General features: G+C 39.4%; 1 protein-coding gene across 5 annotated transcripts in view; it reads right to left on the bottom strand.

Annotated features, from left to right (window-relative positions):
- LOC110221757 (death domain-containing protein CRADD) overlaps positions 1–19,225 on the bottom strand; it is a 391,384-nt gene that overhangs the window by 82,464 nt on the left and 289,695 nt on the right. For 4 of the 5 annotated variants that reach the window (XR_013482903.1, XR_013482904.1, XR_013482905.1 and 1 more), the window contains exon 5: positions 940–1,069. The exons of the other annotated variant lie outside the window; for it this stretch is intronic. The gene's annotated coding sequence lies outside the window, so the exon portion shown is untranslated. The remainder of the gene's footprint in view (positions 1–939; positions 1,070–19,225) is intronic. 5 annotated transcript variants of the gene reach the window in all.

The raw sequence follows: 19,225 nt of genomic DNA, 5'->3' as shown, positions 1-19,225 counted from the left end.
CTCTGTATCTCAGACACTGCTTCCTTCCTTCCTTTGAGTTTCATTGATTAGTAAAAAAATAAATAATAACTTACTTTCATAATACACTTTAAGGTTTTCAAAGTACATTTGAGCCATGTGCCTTACAGGGCTACCCCAAAACAACCCTGTGAATTAAGTATGTATTATCATCACTTTTTTCCACACAAACAAACTGGAGGCCAAGCTAGGTTAAGTGACTTGCCAAAATCATACAGATTTATGAGTATGAGGCAGCAGGATTCAAACCTTGTTTGAGGCAGCTCGGTGGTACAGTGGATAGAGCGCTCAGCCCGGATTCAGGAAAGGTGTTGTTGTTCAGTCATTTTCAGTGGTGTCTGACTCTTCCTGACCCCATCTGGGATTTTCTTGGCAAAGATCCTAGAGTGGTTTGCCATTTCCCTCTCCAGCTCATTTTACAAATCAGGAAACTGAGGCAAATAGAGTCAAGTTCCTTGCCCAGGGTCACATAGCTAGTAAGTGTCTGAGGCCAGATTTGAACTCAGGTTTTCCTGACTCCAGGATGGGCACTCTATCCACTGTGCCATCTAACTGCTTCGAAGTTAGGACAGACCTATGGTGAAATGCAGCCTCAGACAGTTACCAGCTGTGTGACCTTGGGCAAGTCTCTTAACCTCTATCTGCCTCAATCACCTCAGCTGTAAAATAAGACTATTAATAGCACCTGCTCCAAGGTTGTTGGGAGGATTAAATGAGATAATATTTGTAAAGCGCTTAGCACACAGCAGGTGTGTAATATATAATAAATGCCTATTTCCTTTCTTTCTCTGTCGGCTCCAGGTCCAAACTCTCCTTCCACTAGACCACTGCTGCCTCTTGTCAACAAGTGAAACAATCTAATTTTCTAGCTCCTACTTCCATTAGGTGGATGCAGTGTTTGGAGAGTAAGCAAACATTTACCGAGTTACCCCTGTGTGCAGAGAACGCCTCACCAGGAGCTGCAGGTCCCATTCCAGCAAACTTCTGTGCAGTACGACTTGTCAGAAAATGGAATGAGCTGTCTCAGGTTGACACCATAATTCGAGGAGCCCTGTAGAGTCAGAGGAGCCAGGTGAAATGCACTGGGAACGACCAAATTGCCTTCCCAGTGGTAGGAGAAAAAACAATAGCAGAAGTTTTTAAGGAGGAAGAAGGAGGAAAATGTTACTAGTTGCTGGTGGGTAAACTGGCCAAAATTTTGGTACCTTTAGGTAGTGTGAGTGGTTCCCAAATTGAAAGTCAAATCCAGGTAGGATTTTGGGGTTTGAAAAAGGGTTGACTAAATTGTTGACTGTAGGGTTGCAACCCACAGTTTAAGAAGCGCTAAAGGGGTTGTGAGTGGAAAAAGTTTAAAAAGCTCTGGTCTAGGGTTCCAGAAAATATTCTCAATAGTTTATATGTCTGTCTTTTTGTCAGTGTGTTTATCTTCCCAGGGCTCACCTAGTACAGGACTTGGAACACTACCATCACCATCATCATCACCATCATCATCATCATTAGCCCTTATATAGCATCTACTATGTGCCAGAGACTGTGCTAAGTGCTTTACAAATATTATTTCATTTGATCCTCACAACAACCCAGGGAGGTAAATGCTATTATTATCCCTATTTTACAGTTGAGGAAACTGAGTCAAAGAGAGGTTAACTAACTTGCCCAAGGTCACACAGCTGGTAAGTGTCTGAGGTACATAGTAGGTGTTTGTGGTACAGAAGAAAGAGTACTGACTCTGGAGTCAGATGACCTAAGTTCAAATCCTACCTCAGATGGTTACTAACTGTGTGGCCTTGGAGCAGTTACAACCTCCCTGGGTCTCAGTTCTCTCAAAATGGGGAGGATGCGGGTAGAACTAGATGCCTTCTGAGCTTCTTTTTAGCCCTAGTCTAGGTCTATGATACTACACATGCTTGTTAGGAATTAGCTGGGGAGATAGTGGGTATCTCTATCTTTTCCCCCTTCTCCAGACAGCTTATTCCCTGTGACAATTCTTGATCCTTTGCTCAGTGGCAGGGCATCAGGTCTGAGTCTATACTGACTGTAACACCATCATGAATCAGTCTACACTGCATCTCTGATCAGGCATTGTCTGAGAGACTCTACCCTATCACTTTACAGGTATATTTGAAAGCCCTAAATGTAACATCATGAGACAAAGAATTCTCTTCATTAGAGATCTTGAGGCAGAGACTCGATGATTATAGTTTATGAGTGTTTTTGGTGATGAGCCTCACATCCCATAGGGATTACATTGGATGACCTCAAAGTTTCTTTTCAACTTTTATGAAATATCTCTGGTTCTAGACCTCTGAAATGATCCCTAAGGTCCTTCTTTGGAATCCATGTTAAAGAGGCATTTTTCCTTTTCTCTTTGGGATTTTGCCATATGGAGGATTTATATTTTATGAATTTAAATTTAGTAATCCATCTGGAAAAGAAAGAAGTTAGTGGAACAGTTTTTATCATCTTCCCAGAGAGAATAAGAAACAGTATATTATGGGACATTTGGCAATCATGTATACAGTGCTAATGATAAGTATTTGCAAAAAGACCACCTTGAAAATAATTTCAGCTTATGTCCCTCCATTGATTATTGAGGGTAAGGGGTAGAAAAGTTCTATGAAGAACATGACAAGACCCTCCAAATAAAATAAAAGCATACTCTGATAGTTGGTTACTTCAATGGAAAGGTGAGAAAAGTTGAGGATGAGAAAATGATGGGAAAGTACAATTCAGAAGAAAGGAATGAAAGGAACCATAGACTTACAAGTTAGAGTAGCCTCACGAATCTATATCAAGAATACTTTCTTCAAAAACACCAAATAGCTGGTAGGTGTTCAACATGATGAGCGTCGAATAACATTACAAAGAGTTAAACTGATTACATTTTAGCAGACAAAAAGGCTTATATATGGACATGAAAATTATCCTTGAGTCAGGTGGCTGCACATAATCAGTCCATGGGCTCATTAGAACTAAGATTACAATTTGTAATAAATTAGAAGAAAGAATAGTAATGAGAAAAGAAATGATATACTATTAAGAAGATTTAACCAAATTATTTGAACAAGCTAATGAAAATTAAAAATGGGAAATGGATCACAGAAATGACATAGACACCAACTATATGATCATTTCATCCAGAAACTCCATCACCTCTGTATTTTTTTGTTCATGACCAGTAAGTATATTGCCTAAGTTGAGTTTTTCTACCTACTCTTTCTAGTTACTCATCTCTAATGCATGGTCCCAGGTGAGTTCCTCTACTGTGTTAGTTTGTTGCAAACACAGAAGACAAACTTATGATGATGTGCGTGAGCAGAGCTACAACTGCGAATTTTTTTTACCTGGAATACCCACCACAAACTGTCCCTGGGGCAAGCAGACTTACCTTCCCCTGGAAGGAGGCAAATGGAAACCTTGGGATGAGGGCTTACCTAGTGAACCATCTGGTAACTTCATAAATAAACCACTTTCGGGTAACAGATTTTTGGTAACTGATGCTAAGAACTTTATGGTTTCTCCTGTGCTGAAGGACTATAAGTGAGTCCCACATCCTCAATATTGAGATGCTCGAGACAAAATCCAAACTGCACCACCTCACATGCACACACACAGAACTCTGAGTTTAAGTTATAAAGAGTCAGATTTTGGCTCAATATGAGAAAGAAATTTCTGACAACTAAACCTGTCTAATAACGGAACAAGCTACTTTGGCTGATAGGGAGCTCTTTGCCTTGGAGGTGTTCAACAACTGTCAGAAATATGGTAGCTGTTCATACAACGGATGAGAAATTGACCTAAATGATCTCTAAGGTCTCTTTCAATCCTGACAGGCTATAGTTTTATGATTTCCCCACTTTTCCATATAAATTCCAATGGGAACTGTTCATATCCTTCAAAAAAAAAGAGAGGAAGATAATTTTTTCTAGCTAGGAAAGCAAGCATTTCATTTTCAAGATAGAGAGATTCCTAAATAGCTTTTATTTCCATTGTCTTACTTCTGTTGTCTTACTTCCACGGTCTTATTTCTATTGTTTTTAGTAAGCCATCTGGAAAAGGAAGTTGGTGGAATGGGTTCTGTCATGTTCCCAGAGATAATAAGAAACATAGCGTGGCACATTTGGTGATCATGTATACTGTGCTAACGATAAATATTAGCAAAAAGGCCACCATGAAAATAATTTCAGCTTATGCCCCTCCATTGATTATTGAAAATGAGGTGGTAGAGAAGGCTATGGATCCCACTGAATGCAGAGGCCACTGCCTGGCAGGATAGGCACTGGATATAAATGGAATTTCATTAGACTCTAAAAATCTCTCTCTTTCACCCCTGGATGTTGACTGAAAATGAAACTATCATTTGTGAATGTTATTTTAAGAATGAATTTGTGTCATTTTCATTTCATGCACTCATTTTATAGTTCCACAAATGAATATAACTGAAATAGAGTGCGAACTGAAATCTCACTAAAATCTAGGAAATGAGCTGTCTGTATATCTTTTAAAAAAATCTTAATTTGCACATATTTTCAGATTTTAAAAACTGGAATCTAATTGTATCCCTGGAACAATTGATTTGCACATTGCAGGGATATATTAACAATCATAGTATATAAAAAGGAAATATACTTTCTTTGGAACACAATAGCACCCCGGGGTGGAGCAACTCACAATTTTGACTTCAAGAGCACCTCCACATGGACTCATTTTATAGACTTATAATACAAGTTATTTCTTTAGTGTCAAGCTAGCAGGTCACATCTCACTTGGAACAATCAGAAATGACATATCTAATGATTTATTGGAAGCTGTGTAAGCACCATCTTTGCTTAAAAAGAACTCTCAATGGAAAGATAATGGTTTGGTCTTTCTATTCTTTCTCTATCCCTTCTGGTGGAGTCTCAAAAGACTCTGTCTCAAGACAATCAATCAATAAGCATTTATTAAGCACTTATTAGGTGCCAGGAATTTTACTAGGCATGAGGAAACAAAGACCTGCTCTCCAGGAAGGAATGGGAGTGGAGGGGAAGGAACTCAGACAAAGCTCTGAGGACTATCTATAGTAAGGAAGCAGGAGATGGGTGATGATCCTGCAAAGGAGATTGAGAAGAACCACTCAAACAGGTAGGAGCTAAACCAGAAAGAATAAATTATGAATGTCAAGGGAGGAGAGACCATCCAGGAAGAGGGAACTACACCACCCACCTTGGGCACTCCCTGTCATAAACAACCTTCCATAGTCCTAAGGAGGATTACACATAAGTGTGTCTATATTTTTCCCCAAAACTTTCCTCTAACACCAATGTGAAAAGTTACGACAAGATCAAAGACAGTGACTAAGATAAGACTTGGATTTGTCAGCTAAGACATCACTGGCAACCTTGGAGAGAGTAGTTTCAGCCAAGTGACAGAGGTAGGAATCAGATTGAAAGAGATTGAGAAATGAGGATGTTATATCCCTCAATAGAATATAACCTCCTTGGGGGTAGGAACTGTTTTGTTTTTCCTTTGTATCTCCAGCTCCTAGCATAGTGTCTTCACATATTTAGATCCCAGGGAGAAAACCATCTTCATTGATGTATATTAGCACCTGCTCTGTAACTTAGAGTCTTAGAGAGTTTCCCAGGCCACAAAAGGTTAAATGACTTGTCCAGTCAAAGTCACACTGCCAGCATGTGGAAGGACTTGAACCCAGATCAACCTGACTCTGAGACCAGCTCTCTATCCCCTATATTATACTGCCTCTTATCAAGCACATAAATGACCAGGAATAGATTGAATAAAATAACATATGTAAGGTAAGTCACAAAACCGATTTCATTTCCCATTCCTCTTTAATGCCAGTGCCTTCCTTCTGAGATTATTTCCATTTTATCCTGTCCCTACCTTGTTTGTACATTTGCATTTTATCTTCCCCACAAGATGATGACTTCCTTGAGGGCAGGGACCGTTTCTGCCTTTCTTTGTATCTCCAGTACTTAGAACAATATTTGTCACATAATAGGGTCTCAATAGATGCTTGAAATAGAGGTGGGTAAGTCATTTCATATTGTACACCAATATCCTATTACATTTATTTATACCATAATTTCTCAGCCAACCTTTCCCCTCCCTCCATTAATACACTAACTTTCCAAAATGCAAAATGACCTGGAGGGGACAGTGGAAAATAAGATGAAGATGAACCTCACTCTCCCTGCCCCAAAGGGGGAATAAAAGGTGATGGGTGGAATGCCATGGGTTCCTGTGTGATGACCAAACAGTTATGCAGTTACCCATGAAAATATCCCATGTGCCTAGCAGGGAGATGTAGGCTGGTTCCTTTGGCATGACATGGCATAAAATTACCCAGCTTTGTTCAGAAGTGATTATCCCATCTAGGAACCATCTGGAGAAAACTGTTCCAAACTTAGTTATAGCCCATGCCATCTCCTTTCTGACCCCAGCTACCCATCTCCATCAGTGCTGTACTAGTTTTGCCAGGGCTAGCTAGATATAGCCCAGCAACAGTGGTCCTGACCTTCCTAAGTGGGTCAGTCACACATAAAGGACACAAATTTCTGAGTTATCGACATCACCTTGCCAGGTTAGGAGAAAAGAAAGAAACTCAGTTCAGGACCCTGAAATTCTGCTCTGCTGGCCCATTTATGTGATTGGTCTCCAGGGAGCTTTCCTGGAAGATTAGAATGAATTGCAAGATCTGCTAGCTGGATTGCTCTCCGGTAGGATAAAGAAAGCATCGCCTTATTGTTAAAATTCTAGGAATCCTTTTGCATTTTGGTCTTGGCTTTTATTGCTTGGCTTAATTTCTCTTTTATAACAATATGCTGCTCCAAGATAATAATAATAATAATAATAATAATAATAATAATAATAGCTAGAATTAATATAGCCCTTTATGGTTTGCAAAGCACGTTAAATACATTATCTCATTTGTGCCCTATGAAGAGAAAAGGAGACTGAAAAAATTATGAACTTTTCACACGACAAGACGCAGTCCATACTTGAAAAATCATAAAACTGCTGAGTGGGAAGGGGACCCAGAGGCCATCTAGTCCAGCCTCAGCCCCTCTACCACATTCCAGACAAATGATTATTCAGACTCCATTTGAAAACCTCCAGCGATAGGGAATTTCTTACTTCCTCAGCCCACTCCATTTTTGGAGAACTCTAATTCTTAGGAAAATTTTCCTTACATTGAGATCACAATCATGTCTGATCTCCCTGCCAGCTTCTTGATTTTCATCTTGAAGTCACTAGCCATTTTCTCCAACTACACTGGAAGCATGTTGTTTATTCCTGCCATCTCTGTTTCTCTCCTTTGATCCTCACTCAAATGCTCTCCACCATGCTTCCTTAGCCTCAGGTTTTGTGGATCTCCATACAAATCAATATCTTCTTGGTGACTTCCCTGATCCCTCCCTCACCACTGAAAGTGTTCTCTCCCTCCTAAGAGGTTCATAAAACATTTTGTTGGGCTCTTTCCTTTCCTTTCAGTCGTCTCTACCTCAAATAATACTTCAGGTTACATCCACCCATCCCTCCTCTTCTAATTTCTCCTCCAGTACAATGAAAGTACCTTAGTGCCTAGAACGATAACTCATGACAAATGCTACACAAATGTTTGTTTAATTGAATAGAATACATTGTTATACCACTATACCATGAATATAATTGAATTAAACAAATGTTTATTATAGATCCACTGTGCAAGAGAGGAAAGGTGGTATAGCAGGTAGAATGCTGGGTTTGGAGTCAAGGAGTTTTGGTTCAAATCTGGCCTCTCACACTAATTGTATGAGAAAATAACTAAGCTTCTATATGCCTTAGCAACTTCCTAGGACCTATCTTTTAAGTGGTGAGTGGTTGTGATCTGTATCAGTGCAAGGAGTGCTCATCCTGTGAATCCCTTTTATTAATATAATTACAAATCATTTACATGTTTTTCAGTGTGTCCTCTCCATTACCTTGTATTTATTTTGTGTAAAATACACACTGGTACATATGTAGGCATATATGTATGCATGCATATTGTGTGTATGCATGCATGCATGTAACATGATACCTCCCTGATAATTTCACAATTTCATATATTGTACATTCATGCATATTATATATATACATAATTTATAATAATTTAAGAGCTTTGAGGGTTAATCAGTGCCCTTAATCCTGAGCATTATTAGCCCAGATAAGTGTATCTAAAGGTGTATTTTCTCTCAAGTCCTCAAAAGCTGCTTCTTCTGTGTTTTTTCACGTTGAGTATCCTTTGCTCCTTTAAGAAACTAAATGAACATCCACATAAGAAAGGGGTAGTTTCTTACCCCAGGTCATAGTTAGCTAGAACTATAGAACCCATGTCTTCCAACTTCAGCCCTGGTGGACTTTCTATTAGCCCACACTGTCTCCTTTCCACAAATGTTTGTCGATGAAGGTGATGACCTAGATCCCAAAGAAGAAAAGAAATAGTTCAATTCCATTAAGGCTGCTTATTTGTTCTTTCCATTCTTTTTCTCCCTACTCTAGCATCTCATCATCCCTGGCTCTGGAGTCCGAGACCCTGGTTCAAAGACTCCCTCTGACACTACTATCAATACAAGTTTAGATAAGCCACTTTCACTTTACTGGCACTCAGTTTCCTCATCTGTAAAACTGGGGAGTTTGACCAGATGGTTTCCAGGATCCCTTCCAAATCTAGCTCTACCATCCTGTGGCCCTGTGAAATAAACACTTACATGGGTTTCTTCTTTTGATGGTGTATCTAGTACCCCTAATTCTGTTTTTGGTAGGAACAGCTCTTGGTTCTGACACTTGCCATCTTGGTGAACTTGAGAGGATCATTTGACTGGCCCTCGGTTTCCCCATTTATGGAATGACAGGGGTTAGACCAGATGGTCTCTGGAGTTCCTTCCAACTCTTGGTCCATTATAAGTTGAGAGGAAAGTGAACCATAAGATCAATGCTAGAAGAGATGAGAAAAGTGCCGGGAAGAATCAAAAATGGGTCATTTTGTTTGTCCTCCAATGCTATGGACGTTTACTACCAGAGCAAGCAAATGGTGCCTCCAGATGGGGTCCGTGGGGAGAAGACAAAGACCCTAGTCTACTTCTGGGAGGCTGCTAAAAGGATATGAGTGGTGGGCATTGTACCAAGACTGGGGAGGAGATGTGGGTTCTGGGGCATAGCTGGAGAGGCTACAGGGGGAGGGGAAATAGGAAGGCAATGAATCAGGGAAGCAGATCACCCCAGCCTGCTAAAGGACTTCAAACACCTTTTAAATTTCCTCAGGGGAGGTGGAGGGCAAAGCCCTATTCATACCACCCTAGTTACAACTCTGCTACAGAATCCTTCCATCCCAGAGCCTTCCTATAAAACCTCACCACATCCACAGCTGTCAAACCAACATCAAAGCAACCCCTTGGATTTTTAAGCATTTTCAAGTCCCTATGAAAGAGAGGGCAGGGGGAGAGAAATGTGTTTTCCCCTAAGTTATCCAATTTTCTTTGGCTTTATTCAAAGAACCTTCTTTTTCACAACCTCTGTTTTCTTTGGCTGAAAAATAAAAACTTACTTTGGCACATTCTAATAAAGTGTATACAAATGACTATATGATGTATAACAGCTGGTGAGATTGATTACAAATGATCTATAATAATAACTTGCATAACATGATATGGATAATGGGTTATAGTAGAAAGGGCACTCAGATGAAGGGGCAGGAGAGCTGGGTTCCTGTCCCATCACTGTCTGGGGGATTCTTAGTGTTGAAGGATCTCAAGCAGAAGGGACCCCTGAAGCCATCCAGACCAACCCTGTCATCTTCCAGATAAAGGAATATGAGAGGCCCAGGCCACATGTTAAGTGATGTGCAAGGTCAGGCTGCTAGTATCAGCTGGGGATGTGAACCCAGGTCTCCAGACTCCAAAGCAAGGACTCACTCTACTCTCTCATACTGTCAATGCCTGGGAGTTCCACCTCTTGGAATCCATACTTCCATTTACATTTCAGTTCAAAGGAAACCTCCTACAAACCTTCTGGTACAGTGGATAGAGTCTAGAATCAGGAAGACCCGAGTTCAGATATAACCTCAGAGACTCACTATCTGTGTGACTCTGGGCAAGTCACTTAAACTGTCTGCTTCAGTTTCTTCATCTGTAAAATGGGGATAATAATAGTATCCATGTCCCAGGATTGTTAGGAGAATCAAATGAGATAATATTTGCAAAGTCCTTAGCATAGCACCTGACATATATGCTTAGTAAATGTTTGTTTCCTTCTCTTTCTCCCTTCCTCCCTTCTTTCCCCTCCTTCTTTCCCTCCCTCCCTTCCCTCCTTCCTTCGTTTCTTTTCTCCTTCTCTTCCTCCTTCTTTCCTTCCTTCCTTCCTTCCTCTTCCTTCCTTCCTTCCTTCCTTCCTTCCTTCCTTCCTTCCCTCCTTTCTTCTTTCTTTCCTTCCTCCAGCCAGTAATAAAAACTATTATGTGCTTTTCTTCTATTAATTATTTCCAATTTATCTTGTTTATAATCTGGTTAGTACAAACTTGTTTGCATGTTGTGTCTCCCACTAGGAACTATCTTTTACCTTTCTTTGTATCCCTTGTACTTATCCCAGTGCCTGGCACATAGTAGGTGCTCAATAAATGCTTACTGATTGACTGGTTTTGTATATATTTTACACATGCTTACCAAAGTACATATTGCTTCCCTCAGAAGACAGAATATGCTCCCTGAAGGTAAGTGAAGTTTTTCCATTTCTGGAAGTTTTTCATTCTATGAGGTCCTCATCCACACAATGTTTGGCCAGCTAGGTAGCTCAAAAGGTCATGGGATGCTGGAGAAGTCATTTAACCTGTCTGAGCCTTAGTTTCTTACCTCTAAAATGAGAATATGGGATTATTATTATTATTATTATTATTTTGCCTTTCTTCATGTCTCCATTGCTTAGCATAGTGATGTCAGATAGGGAGTGTTTAAAAATGCTTGGTGATTGATTGACTGACTCAGTAGCCTCTAAGATTCCTTACTGTTTTAGAGTTTAACAAAGTTTTATTGTTTAATTGAATTTTATTTTCAGTCCCAAATTCTTTCCCTCCCCCTAAGAGCAAGAATAATAGAACCCATTACAAATAATGTCATTTAAAACAAATTTAAAACATTAGCCATGTTTAAAAAAAATGTAAGAAAAAGAAATAGGAGAAAACATGCTTCAATCTACCTTCTGAGTCTATCAGTTCCTTATCTGGAGGTGGATAGTATGTTTTGTTATGAGTCCTTGGAATTGTGATTAGTCATTATGTTGATCAGAGTTACAAAGTCTTTCAAAGTTGATTATCTTTACAATGTTGCTATTATTGTGTACTATGCTCTCCTGGTTCTGCTCACTTCACTTTGTATCAGTTCATACAAGTCTTCCCAGGTTTTTCTGAAACCATCCTTTTCATCTTTTCTTACAGCATAAGAGTATTCCACCTCATTCATAAACCATAATGTGTTCCACCATTCCCCAATTAGCAGCTATTTCATCAGCTTCCAATTCTTTGCCAAAGCCTCCAGAATTTGATATCCCTAAGCCATCTCCCATCCAAGTACTAGCCAGATGGTTAGCTTCCAAGATCAGAAAAGATCAGGCATGAGGGTTTCTTCCAGCTCTCTGATCCATAGAGAAGAAACAGCTATTAATGAATTTATTTATTTATTTGTTTGTTTAGAGGATGCTTGTACTTGTATTGTGAATAATCCTCACTTATTATCTCACTCACAGAGGAGAAATGTTAATGTCCTAAAATTTTTAAGTGAGGCTAAAAGCTAGCTGACTGATATCCTGGAAATTTAAGCCCACTGGGTCTAAAAGACAGTCCCTACTGACTGGTCAACAGGGTCCCTTCAATTCAAGCAAACAAATGGTTATAACTGACAAAAGAAGTATGAATATGGCCTTAATCAATAAACTTGCTAATAGTTGTTTCCTGTTAAGGGATATGAGCTGAGTGCAGTCCTTGGGTTTAGACTGGAAGAGGCTGGTCAAGGAAGAAAAATAAGTCAGGGAGTAAGTCCTAGGAGGAGTTTTATTGTGAAGGATAAGCATTAATTGGCTTAAAAAAAGAAAAGACCTCAAACTTACAAATGTGAATGTAAAAATGTTGGCTTGGCAAAGGGTGCTGATTTGAAATGCACAGTGTTAAAGGTAAACACCATTTGCTTTGGTGACAGACTTAATGGATTTAATGAAGGTAGAAAACGCTTAATTCAAACAAAGGACTGAAGTATAAACAGGGCTCTAATTAATAGACTCTGGTCTTCAGGCTTCACCACATTAGTCTTTGGCCTTGATCTTGTTGAACAGCTGGCAACCAGTGGATCGTCTACTTTGAGGATTACCCCTGACAAATATTTATGGGATGGTAGAGTTAGTACTGGGAAGGACTGCAGAGACCATCTAATACAATGCTAATACTTATACAGTATTTTCCCTTTGTTACCATAGCATAGAACTCAGAACCACTGAGGAATTTCTATGATAGGGCACAGGACCTGGAGTCAGGCAGACACAGGTTCAAATCCTTTCCAGATGTTTACTTGCTATGGGTCCTTGAGCAAATTGCTGAATTTCTCTGTGCCTCAGTTTCCTCATCTGTAAAATGAGGCTGTTGGACTCAGTGGCTTCCAGGGACTCTTCCAGCTCTAAATCTATAATACTATGAACTTAGGAGTAAAAGTCATTATCAAGGAAATGCATGATTGGAAGACAAAATATAACCAGGAAATTATTTTTTTAAAATGATTATATCATCTATTACAATACCAAAAAAAAAAAGGAGGGGGTGAAGAAATTGACATGGGAACTATTATATATTTATTTAAAAGGAATAGCAAGTTGTAGATAATAGATTTGCAGTTTCATGTGCAATCATCTTTTTTTTTTATTCTACTGTGTTATGGAAATACTTGTCTTATTTCATGCATCAAAAATAAAATAAATTAAAAAAATTAAAAACAATACCAAATAGGAATGATCCCGTTATTAGCCACACCTGTCATTAGCATAGATCATTTGGAGCCAACTGGAGAGCTTAGGGCTCTCTGTACCCCTCACATCCCCCTAACTTTTGTGATATTGGGTGGGGCAGGCTTTGTAGTCCCCATTTTAGAGGCAGAGACAATAAGGCTGAGAGTTGAAGCAACTTCGTGTGTGTTTGTCAGATGTAGTTAGGGGCACAGGGTGTAGATGACAAGTGATTGAGTTGGTGAACAACTCTAAGTTGGCAGGTATGTTTGTGCATGTATTTGTGTGTTTGTTTGTATGTGTGTGTGTAACAATTGTACTGTTACAAGCCATACTACCTCCCAAAGAAAAGGGCTCCTGTCCATGGTTTCTTTACATTTGGCCTGGATAGAAAGGAATATGTTAAAAGAAAGGAAAAAAAATAAGCCTGGATTCTCTCTTGCCATTTTTTGCTTTCTCACAATAACTCCATCTGGCTTCATGAATAAGGATTATTGATGAAGTGCTTGGGAGGGTAAGACCCCAGGGGCTACCTCCTATATTCCCACTGGATGACCCTTGGCCCGTTATTTCTTATAAGATCATAGGATGAGTCAGAGATCACTGAGACCTTAGGGTACATGTAGTCATATGGCCATAAATTTAAAGCTGGAGGAAATCTTGGAGGTTATCATTAGAATCGTAAATTTAGGGCAAATAATTCTCTGGAATAATTCTCCCAACCGACACTCAAACTAGCAGGTCAAATTCCTCAGAGCAAAGTTCCCCTCAGAGTCAGGAAAACCTGAGTTCAAATTTAACCTTGGATACTTCCTATGTGACCCTGGGCAAGTCACTTAATCATTGCCTGCCTCAGTTTCCTCATCTGTAAATTGGGGATAATAACAGAGCACTCTAGTTTGAGACTCCTAGAATTTTGATTATTCTTCTTCCTGAGGGAGCCTTGGAAGCAATTGCCTCTTGTCCCAACTGCAGAGAAAAAAAATCCTACTTGACTACGGCTTTATTAATCTTCAATACATGAAGAAAGCAACTTTCCTTCAGTCTTTCATTAGGAAACTCCATCTTCGTTTACCTCCATTTCTACTCATGGGCTGGACCCAGGTATACCTGAGTATAGCATCACATCTACATACAATACACATCGATAGAGAGAGGGCTAACTTTGGAGTCAGAGTTCAAATCCCTCCTCTGCTATCGCACCTTGGACAAGTTACTTCTGGTGAAAATAAGTTTCATCACCTATTGAAAGAAATTATTATTTCTCTCTCATATTAATAGCCAATTATTAAAACTGGGGAGACCTAAGCTTTTTTCCCTGTCCTATTTCCTTGTGCAAAGCCCAGCCTCTCAAGGACAGGGCTAATGGAAGATAGGATTAACATTCTCCATATTCTGGGTATTACTTCAACCAACTAGATTAGACTTCTAATCGAAAATGAATTCCTGCCCATTGTGTTCCACTCAAGCTAATTTGAGCAGAGGCAGATCCTCTGTCTAGGTTGCCCAAGGCTGTGGGGTGGTCTGGCTGTAGAAACAGCCCCTTTGTCCCAGAGTGGCATGGCTTCACTCTCTGGGACCCTCATTAGAATAGGTCCACCTATTATTAATTGTTAACCAATGAGAGTTGATTGCCACCCACTGGAACACAACACTTTTCCAAGGGAGCATATACGCCATGAGCTCACCACACTGATTGTCTTTGGTCCAAGACAGAAAGCCAAATAACCATTCCATTTATTAATAAAATACTAGCATTATTAATTAAATAATTAATTGCCCAGAAACTATGTCTCTTGAATTTTCTCAATGTCACACTATAAAATGAGAGGCTTAGACTAGATGACTTCCAAAGTCTCACCCAGCTCTGAATCTATGACCTCACCTTCCCCCACTCCCCCACCTTTTTCAAATCTCCAGGTCAAGTCCTATGTCTTCTATGAAGACTGAGCATCAAAAGATCAGAGATTTGAGAGTTGGAAGGAGCCTGAGAGCCCATTGGGTACAACTTCATTTGATACATGAGAAAGTCAACTCCAGAAAGGTTGTGACTCACTCCATGTTACGCAGATAGCCCGTGGCAGTAGGTAAACAGACATTTTCTACTATATGACCCTGAGCAGATCACTTAACCTCTCTGGGCCTCAGTTTCCTCATTTGCCATCTTTCCAATGGCACATGCTGCTGCCTCCCTTCCCTTATCACTGCCACCCCAGCAGCCTTACCCCCTTTCTTTAGTTCTTAAGCATACACTGTTTTGTACACTTTCTTTTTTTAAACATAACTATAACTTGTTTCTCTATACATTTATATTGTTGTAGCCATTGTTTAGGCAGCTAGGTGGCACAATGGATAGAACATTGGGCTTGAAATCAGGAAAACTCATCTTCCTGAGTTTAAATCCAGTGTCAGACACTTATTAGCTGTGTGACCCTAGGTAAGTCACTTAACCCTGTTTGCCTCAGTCTCCTCATCTATAAAATGAGCTGGAGAAAGAAATGGCAAACCACTCCAGTATCTTTGCCGTGAAAACTCCAAAAGGGGTCACAAAGATTTGGACAGGACTGAAATGACCTAATACCAAGAAGTCATTGTCTGTATTGTTTTCTTGGCTCGGCTTACATCATTATGTATAACTTTATGTATATTTTCCTTGCTTCTCTGTCATTGTGGTTTATAAGTTGTTTTCCTCACCCCAAAAACCCAAAAGACTCCATTAGGTTAGGAGTTCACACATCATAATTCCTATTGTGCAAGCATTCTATTAACTGGAACTTTCTATTAACCAGCCCTTCTATATATTTGTAGTCATGTCTAAGAAGATAATCCTAAAGCACCAAATGATCCTGAAATGTCATTTAAGGTATTTTTTAAATGCATTCAGCATCGTTATTGAGATAAATTTATTGTATTATCTTGTAATTCTTTGGAAATTGGTGGTTCCTATATAGCATTCCAGGCCTGAGTTAATATTGCTTTAGTCATTGCTATGGCAACCAAGGGGATAATTCCCCATCCCCATCCCATCATCCCCTTAGAGTGTTGCTATGGTGACCTCAGTCAGAACGGAGGTTCTGAAGTCTCAAGGATAAAGAGCAGATGAAAAGCTGGGAACGGTGGTTAATGAGCTAATTAGCATTGGAAAAGGCACTATTGAGAGGTGATAACACTTGGGAGCCCGTAATTCAAGTAAACGAGCAAGGGGCTTGTCAGCAGTTTACCTAACACTTCATTTCCTACTCAGTTTACCTTTAGCTGTCTCTCAAATGATCCTTTTCTACTTTTCTTTCTTACTCCCTTTTCATCTCTCTTACTGTGACTTTTTCTGTTTCTCTTCCCTTCTCTTTCTTTTCTCCCTCCTCACATACAAGGGATTGTGGGTACTGTCTCTTCCTACTTATCTGCTTTTCTCTTTCTCCATTCTTCCTCAACTTACCATACAATAAAATTCAGTTCAATAAATAATTGCAATAAATAATCTTTATATGAAGCTTTACAGTTGGCAAAGCCCTTTACATATTTTAACTTATTTGATTTAATAAGGACCCATGGTGTGCATGATACTATTCTAGGGGCTCAAAAGAAAAAAAAACCATATAGTCCTTGCCCTTAGCTTATATTTTACTTTATATTTTACTGAAATATCTCCCTAGATATTTATCATATTTATAAAGTTTTAAAATTTGTTTTATTTTTTAAACACATTTATATTTTGTCATTTTTCATCACCATTATTTACACCAGCATCCTTCCCAGAGAATATCTCATAGAACAAACAGCACTTTCTCATATCTCTTCTTTTGAGCTTTTCATTCTTTGCAATTTTGCAACATTCATTTCATATTTTTTTGCAATTGTTCTTTCCTATTTACGTTGCTGTAGTCATATTGTTTTCTTGGCTCTATATACTTTATTGTGCATCGGTTCAAGTATATCTTTCTATGCTTCTCTGTATTCATCACAGTTGTCATTTCTTAACAGCATAGTAATATTCCATTACATTCATGTATCACAACGTGTTTAGCCATTCCTCAGTTGATGGGCATCTATTTTGTTTCCAATTCTTTGCTATCACAACAAGTGCTGCCATAAATATTTATATATATGGGGATTTTCTTCCTAATGACCTGCCTAGAATGTAAGTCTAGCAATGGAATTTCTGGGTCAAAAGGAACAGATATTTTAATCACTTTATTTGCATAAGTCATTTGTATATATGCTTTCCAAAATGGTTGTCCTGATTCACAGCTCCACCAACAATGTACTAGTGTGCTATTATTCCACAATCCTTCCAACACTGACGATTCCCGTCTTCTGTCATCTTTGTCTAATTTCTCTGCTTCTAGTTTCTAAATCAAACCCATTTCATTTTTTATATATGTCTCTGGATATACAGGCAGCCTTCTGTAGTGGATACAGATGGAATAAGGTAGCCTTAAGTTCAAGTCCCAACTCTAAAATATTTTCTATGTGATTCTCAACCTCTCAGTACCTCAGGGAATTATCTAAGACTCTAAATTGCCAAGCAAGTACTAATCTGCATTATTAGAGAGAGTTTTCTCACTGGGCATTCTCTATTCTAGTAGAAGTATCTAGATATTCCTAGTAGTAGCATAGAGCAGCTAGGTGGAGTGGTTTGCCATTTTCTTCTCTAGCTCATTTTACAGATGAGAAAACTGAGGGAAACAAGGTTAGGTGACTTGCCCAGATCACATGGCTAGTAAATGTCTGAGGCCAGATTTGAGCTCAGATCTTCCTGTCTCCAGGCCTGGTGCTCTACCCATTGCATCACTTAGCTGCCCCTTGGAGACCACCACTCCTTGCCAGTTGGAAATCACAGTCCTCTATACTCCCAGAGAGATTCAAAAAGGGAGAAAATGTTCCTCACATATACAAAAATATTTGTAGCAGCATTTGTAGTATGAAAAAACTGGAAATTAAAGGATGCTTATCTATGGGGAAATGATCAAAATTTACATTATATAAATGTAATGAAATATTATCACATGATAAGAATTTATTAATTGTACAATGCCCCCCCCCCAAAAATGGGAAAATCTGCATGAACTGATGCAAAGGGAAGGGGAGAAAAACCAGAAGAGTAACATGTGCAGTAACAATAATAGTGGAAAGACAATGAAAACAATTCCTTTCTTCCTTCTTTCCTTCACCTCTCTCTTTCTCCTTTTCTCTCTTTCTAGTGGGAGGAGGAACTGAGAGGGAAAAAAAAGTAAATATTTGCCAATAGAGAAAAAATTTTTTAAAGAAATAACACATTCAGTCTTTAAAAGTATCTTAAAAAACCTAAACCGACCAAATTAAATAATTTTCTATTACGTGTAGGGTCTGTGACTCACTTTTTCTCCTACCATTGACCATCAGTAGAAAAAAGTTTTCTGATCCTTGTGCAATATATTTTTGAGTTCTCTTAACCAAAAACCGTGATTGATCAAGTCAAGTCATTTCCCTACCATCCATCCCAGATAACAGAGTTGGGTTTATGGAGAGCCTTCTCCTCAGGGAGTTTGACTCTCAATATGGTTGTTATCTCTTAGATTCCCTCCTCTGTGTCCTAGCGCTCATTGGTGAGAGAAGCCCATGGCACTGAGTGAAAGGTCTCCTAGGACCTGCTCCCACATCAGGAAGACTCTTAACACACTTTCAATGAGGACCTCAGGCCCCTGACTCATTCTGAATGTGGGCAAAGACTTAGCTTGGGCAAGGCTGTGTGTGTGTGTGTGTGTGTGTGTGTGTGTGTGTGTGTCCAAACTGAAATGTCTCTGTTCATATAGAATGATGTGTCCATTGGCTGTTCCATGATTGTTCAATTCTCGATCACTGATGGAGGGCAGGGGAGAATCCTCCTGGGCTTCCCCAGAACCCAAGGAGTACAAAGGGAGGAAGACAAAAAGCCTCCATCCCACCTACTCAATTCTGTTTTGTAGTGAAACTAACAAGCCAAAGGCATGTTTACAAAGGACAACCTTCCCTTGAATGGGGGTGTTGGCAGGCGGCATTCTGTAATTAATTAACCAAGAAGCACTTAATAAGTACCTACCATATAGCAGGTACTGGGCTGGGCATTGGGGATACACAGACAAAGGTGATCTGGTTTTTGCCCTCAAGAAGCTCACATCCTATCGGGAGAGACAGCACACACATATGTACATATGTGGCGTGTGTGTGTGTGTGTGTGTGTGTCTGT

This window comes from Phascolarctos cinereus, unplaced genomic scaffold, assembly GCF_003287225.1.
Source record: "Phascolarctos cinereus isolate Bilbo 61053 unplaced genomic scaffold, phaCin_HiC Scaffold_1;HRSCAF=81, whole genome shotgun sequence".
Classification (NCBI taxonomy): Eukaryota; Metazoa; Chordata; class Mammalia; order Diprotodontia; family Phascolarctidae; genus Phascolarctos; species Phascolarctos cinereus.
The sequence above is the reverse complement of the archived record's forward strand: the minus strand, read 5'-3'. Positions and strand labels throughout refer to the sequence as shown.